The sequence below is a fragment of the Triticum urartu genome, chromosome 5A, assembly GCF_056163025.1.
Source record: "Triticum urartu cultivar PI428250 chromosome 5A, HENAU_Tu73, whole genome shotgun sequence".
NCBI classification, from domain to species: Eukaryota; Viridiplantae; Streptophyta; class Magnoliopsida; order Poales; family Poaceae; genus Triticum; species Triticum urartu.
Window position 1 is genome coordinate 681,352,783 of NC_141877.1, and position 6,755 is coordinate 681,359,537.

Sequence of the window (6,755 nt, forward strand, 5' to 3'; positions counted from 1 at the left end):
TCCATGTATGAGAACAAAGTATGGACTTTGATTGACTTGCCCAATGATCGGTGAGCCATTGAGATTAAATGGATTTTCAAGAGGAAGACGGACGCTGATAGTAGTGTTACTATCTACAAAGCTAGACTTGTCGAAAAAGGTTTTTGACAAAGTTCAAGGTGTTGACTACGATGAATTTTTCTCACTTGTAACGATGCTGAAGTCTGTCCAAATCATGTTAGCAATTGCCACATTTTTATGAAATCTGACAAATGGATAAACAAAACTTCATTCCTTAATGGATTTCAGGAAGAGTTGTATATGATGCAACCAGAAGGTTTTGTCAATCCTAAAGGTGCTAACAAAATATGCAAGCTCCAGCGATCCATCTATGGACTGGTGCAAGCATCTCGGAGTTGGAATATACGCTTTGATCAGTTGATCAAAGCATATAATTTTATACAGACTTGCGGTGAAGCCTGTATTTACAAGAAAGTGAGTGGGAGCACTACAGCATTTCTGATAAGTATATGTGAACGACATATTGTTGATCAGAAATAATGTATAATTTTCTGAAAAGCATAAAGGAATATTTGAAAGGAGTTTTTCAAAGAAAGACCTCGGTGAAGCTGCTTACATATTGAGCATCAAGATCTATAGAGATAGATCAAGACGCTTGATAAGTTTTTTCAATGAGTACATACCTTGACAAGATTTTGAAGTAGTTCAAAATGGAACGGTCAAAGAAAGAGTTCTTGGCTGTGTTACAAGGTGTGAAATTGAGTAAGACTCAAAGCCCGACCACGACAGAAGATAGAAAAAGAATGAAAGTCATTCCCTATGCCTCAACCATAGGTTCTATAAAGTATGCCATGCTATGTACCAGATCTATTGTATACCCTACACTGATTTTGGCAAGGGAGTACAATAGTGATCTAGGAGTAGATCACTGGACAGCGGTCAAAATTATCCTTAGTGGAATAAGGATATGTTTCTCGATTATGGAGGTGACAAAAAGGTTCATCGTAAAGGGTTATGTCGATGCAAGTTTTGACACTGATCCAGATGGCTCTAAGTCTCAATCTGGATACATATTGAAAGTGGGAGCAAATAGCTAGAGTAGCTCAGTGCAGAGCATTGTTGACATAGGAATTCGCAAAATACTTACGGATCTGTATGTGACAGACCCGTTGACTAAACTTCTCTCACAAGCAAAACATGATCACACCTTAGTACTCTTTGGGTGTTAATCACATAGCGATGTGAACTAGATTACTGACTCTAGTAAACCCTTTGGGTGTTGGTCACATATCGATGTGAACTATGGGTGTTAACCACATAAATATGTGAACTATTGATGTTAGATCACATGGCGATGTGAACTAGATTATTGACTCTAGTGCAAGTGGGAGACTGAAGGAAATATGCCCTAGAGGCAATAATAAAGTTATTATTTATTTCCTTATATCATTATAAATGTTTATTATTCATGCTAGAATTGTATTAACCGGAAACATAATACATGTGTGAATACACAGACAAACAGAGTGTCACTAGTATGCCTCTACTTGACTAGCTCGTTGATCGAAGATGGTTATGTTTCCTAACCATAGACATGTGTTGTCATTTGATTAACGGAATCACATCATTAGGAGAATGATGTGATTGACATGACCCATTCCATTAGCTTAGCACCCGATCGTTTAGTATGTTGCTATTGCTTTCTTCTTGACTTATACATGTTCCTATGACTATGAGATTATGCAACTCCCATTTGCCGGAGGAACACTTTGTGTGCTACCAAACGTCACAACATAACTGGGTGATTATAAATGAGCTCTACAGGTGTCTCCAAAGGTAAATGTTGGGTTGGCGTATTTCGAGATTAGGATTTGTCACTCCGATTGTCGGAGAGGTATCTCTGGGCCCTCTCGGTAATGCACATCACATAAGCCTTGCAAGCATTGCAACTAATGAGTTAGTTGCGAGATGATGTATTACGAAACGAGTAAAGAGACTTGCCAGTAACGAGATTGAACTAGGTATTGAGATACCAACGATCGAATCTCGGGCAAGTAACATACCGATGACAAAGGGAACAACATATGTTGTTATGCGGTCTGACCGATAAAGATCTTCGTAGAATATGTGGGAGCCAATATGAGCATCCAGGTTCCCCTATTGGTTATTGACCGGAGACATGTCTCGGTCATGTCTACATTGTTCTCGAACCCGTAGGGTCCGCACGCTTAAGGTTTCGATGACAGTAATATTATGAGTTTATGAGTTTTGATGTACTGAAGGAGTTCGGAGTCCCGGATGAGATTGGGGACATGACGAGGAGTCTCGAAATGGTCGAGACGTAAAGATCGATATATTGGACGACTATATTCGGACATCGGAAAGGTTCCGAATGGTTCGGGTATTTTCGGAGGTACCGTGGAGTTACGGGAATACGAGGAAGAAGTAATGGGCCTTAATGGGCCTTAGTGGGAAGGACCAGGAGGTGACGCGCGCCCCTCCCAAGCCCAGTCCGAATTGGACAAGGGGTTTGGGGCGCGGCCCCTCTCTCCCTTCCTTCCCCTCTTCCCCCCTTTCCCCCCTTCTCCTAGTTGGACTAGGAAAGGAGGAAACCTACTCCAACTAGGAGTAGGAATCCTACTCCCTGGCGCGCCCCTCCTAGGGTCGGCCTCCTCCCCCTTGTTCCTTTATATACGGGGGCAGGGGGCACCCTATAGACACACAAGTTGATCCACGTGATCGTTTTCTTAGCCGTGTGCGATGCCCCCTTCCACCATAATCCTCGATAATATTGTAGCGGTGCTTAGGCGAAGCCCTGCGACGGTAGAACATCAAGATCGTCACCACGCCGTCATGCTGACGGAACTCTTCCCCGACACTTTGCTGGATCGGAGTCCGGGGATCGTCATCGAGCTGAACTTGTGCTAGAATTCGGAGGTGCCGTACGTTCGGTGCTTGGATCGGTTGGATCGGGAAGACGTACGACTACTTCCTCTACGTTGTGTCAACACTTCCGTTGCCGGTCTACGAGGGTACGTAGACAACACTCTCCCCTCTCGTTGCTATGCATCACCATGATCTTGTGTGTGCGTAGGAATTTTTTTGAAATTACTACGTTCCCCAACAGAGTCGTTGTTGGGAATGGTGAAGGAGGAATCACCCTCGATGACCACGACCGAATAGTTACACTATAGGGTTAATATCAGAAGTGCTGACGAGGTATCACCCCCGGTACTCGATAGTAACTCTACAGATTCGTACAACTAAGGGGGGTGATGTGCGGTGTCGGGCCTGGACATCGATCACGTTGATCGAGTCATCTATTAATCCAGCGGAGGCAACATGGACAAGGTGGGGGTCACTGGTGGGTCATCAACCAACCTATACTAAGCAGTTTAGGATAAATAGGTAAGGTATGAAAACAGGTAACAAGAACATGCTATGCATCAAAATAGGATCATACAAAAAAACAGTAGCAGTTCTAATGCAAGCATAAGAGAGGAAGGAATGGGCGATATCGGAATGATCAAAGGGGGTTGGTTTGCCTGGAAGCTCTGCTGCAAAGGAACGGTCGCCGGTGACGTAGTCGATCACGGGGGCATCATCGGTTCCGGGGTCTACTAGAGAGAAGAGGGGGAAGAACCAGTAAATACACAACAAATATATACAACACAGAGCGTGCTATGCTACGGTGCAGTGCAGGGTTGCCTAAATATATGTCTAAGTCATATTAGTTATTTTAGGATTTAAGTTGGATTTATTAACAGGTGTATATGCACTATTCATCTACCGGAAACAGGCTAAAAGTTGCGGATTCACCTTCTTAGAGGATCCCAACATAGAAACAAACAACACGATTGGATTCGTCTTGTCGTTCTGAGCAACTTTCATGTATAAAGCTTTTCGATCCGAGATATGGTTTATTTTTTACAAATTTTTAAAGATTAAACTATTTTCTGGAATTATTTTACTAACAGAAATTCATTATGACGTCATCATGACGTGTGGATGACGTTAGACCTGACCTGTGTGTCCAGTGGGACCCACATGTCAGCCTCTGTTAGTTAACAGAGTTTGATTTTAAACTAAACAGGGTTAATTGTGCAGTAGGCCCCACATGTCATGGGCTAATTAACTGGTTAGATTAGGTTTTAGTTAAAACCGAGTTACTTAACCTAACTAAACGGGACGGCCCACTAGTCAGTGGCTGTAGCTCCAAGTCAGCACAGTTGACCGGGGTCAACTGGTCAGTTGGGTCCCATGGGACCCACTAGCAGTGGCCCAGGGGTGGACCCCACGCGGCGCCAGCTCAGTGGAGCCGCCGGAGTGGCTCCGGCGAGCTCGTGCGCGGCGGCCGAACGCTGGCGAGGTCGGAAATCGCCTACGGTTCACCGTTTCGCGCGATTTTTCTTGCGTTGGAACAAGTGGAGCAGCGCGCGTGCGATGGTGGCCGTGGCACGAGCTAGGACGCCCCGCAGCGCTGCGGCGACGATGTTTGCGGCGACCAGAGCTCAGGCGAGATGGGAAGAGAGGCTGTGAGGCACGGCGAGTGGCACAGAGGGGCGCGTTGGAGTCCTTGGGGCTCCAAGAGCTCGGCCGCATGTTCTAAAACTAGCCAAGCTCGCGGTGGCCGCGGCGGCGAGCTAAATCGCGGTGACGAGCTCGGCCATCCATGGCGATAGCAGCCAGGAGCACGTGAACGCGGCGCGAGGAAAGGGGAAAGACGCGGACGCTCACCGGGGTCCTGCAGGTGTGCCTAGCGGGATCGGGGAGGGCTCGACAGAGTCGGAATTGCCGGCGAGGTCGCGGTGGCCGGGGTTGAAGATGTCGTCGACCCACGTGTTGTGGTGGCTCCCGGCTCGAAGAGGTGGTCGAGGACGGAGTTGGAGACGACGGCGGACCTCGTGGATGTGCCGGCAAGGTGCAGGGGCGGCGGTGGGCACGAGCTTAGGGGAGCTCGTCCATGGCGACGCTCGGGTGAGGAAGAAACAGAGGGAGAGAGGGGAGAGGCGCGTGGGCGAGTGGCGATCTAGGGTTGGCAGGGGCGTCTCCGGTGACCTTATCCGCGTGGGACGGCAACGGATGGCCGGCACGTGGCCATCCCCGGCCATGTGCGGCCGCACGGCTTCCACGGCGTCCCCGTGAACAGAGGTGGAGGGAGACAGGGGCGCCTGGTGGGCTGAACCGCGCTGGGCCTTAGGCCAGAGGCTAGGTAGGCCCTTTTGTCTTTGCTGTTTTTTTTGCTTTTCTCTTTTATTTAAAACAGAGACAGCTAGGAAAAAGGTTTGGGCTAGCAAAAGACTTTGAAAAAAAATGTGGACTAGGCCACTTAAATTCTTTGTAGTGTTTGGCACTACCACAAAAAGTTTGAGGGGCAACTAGACCCATTTGGATTTTGCACAAATAAAATATCATTTTAAGATGCTAAAATGGCACTGTTTTAATTGCTATAGTCCATCTTGGTTTAGAGGTGATATTGTTTTCCTTAACAATCATTTGTTATGGAATTTTGGATAAATCATGAACTATTTTGCAGCAACTTTGGTGCAACTTCATATTTCACTTGCTAATTGAATTTGATTCCAAAGTGGGATTTCAAATGATATTTGAATCAAAGGTGATCAAGAACTACTTAGCAAAGTGATTAACTTAATCACAGAGGATTACTATAGCATGACATTGGGGGCGTTACAATTATCCTGCCCATGTCTCCTTTAATTCTGGAGGACGAGGTTATGAGTTCGACACCTTGTGCTAGTTTTCTTATTTTTCCAGCATTTTTACCCCGCGCGCGCTCAAACGGAAAGTGACCTCTCACCGATGGGCCGGCCCAGTTGTGCACCGTATCCATGCTCGGTAATTACTCAAAAAAAAAACTCGAAGATGATGTACTTTCAGAATGACCATCGGACCCTTTATTATGAAGGGGTATGAGATAAACTCAACCGTTAATGTATTTAAGGGGGTAATAATGCATAGAAGATTTCAAATAATAGTCATTTGCTCCATGTTTCCAGAGAGGAGCTTCTAAGGTGGCCATCAAATGCCTGTCAATGTAAGTAATATGCATACTTCAGTGTTGCAGCACCACCGTTCATGCATCGCTCTCCAACACAATAATAAATTCAGATTATGCACAAAATAGACCTTCAAATTCTGTAATTATCCTGCCCATGTCTCCTTTAATTCTATCTTTGAAATGCAGTGCAAACAATCACTAATTTCTTGTAGAAGATTAAATCCTGCGATGATCGATGAATTAACAGAATGAAATTCTATGCTCTGAGCACAGCGCAAGAAAAGGCAGATGTGCATCTTTAATCCAATTAAACAAGAGGCTGAAGTCTGTTGTTTGTCTAAACTGTCATGTTTTAGTTAATAGTAAACTCGATATGTTCCTCTGTAAACTTGCATACTACACTCTTAACTTTTGTAGTCATCAAAGAGCTCCCTGGTAATCTTCCTAAGGGTATATTGAAAAGATAAAATAGCTTTCTTCCTTGAATTGTCACCGCTGAATAAAGTCAATAACATGTAACTAAAAAAGGATTGCTAATAGGCTATCTACTTCAAGGCTACTCATGCACTGATTATGTAGAATGTACTCTTGTTAATTAAACGACAGAACTACATTTAGCTTGGCATGTGAATAATATCCTACGCAACTAAATAACACAGTGCATTACTTTGAGAGGGCGCAGAGCATCTAGAAGAAGTTCTCTCCCAAATAATTATACTCGAACAAACGGATATTA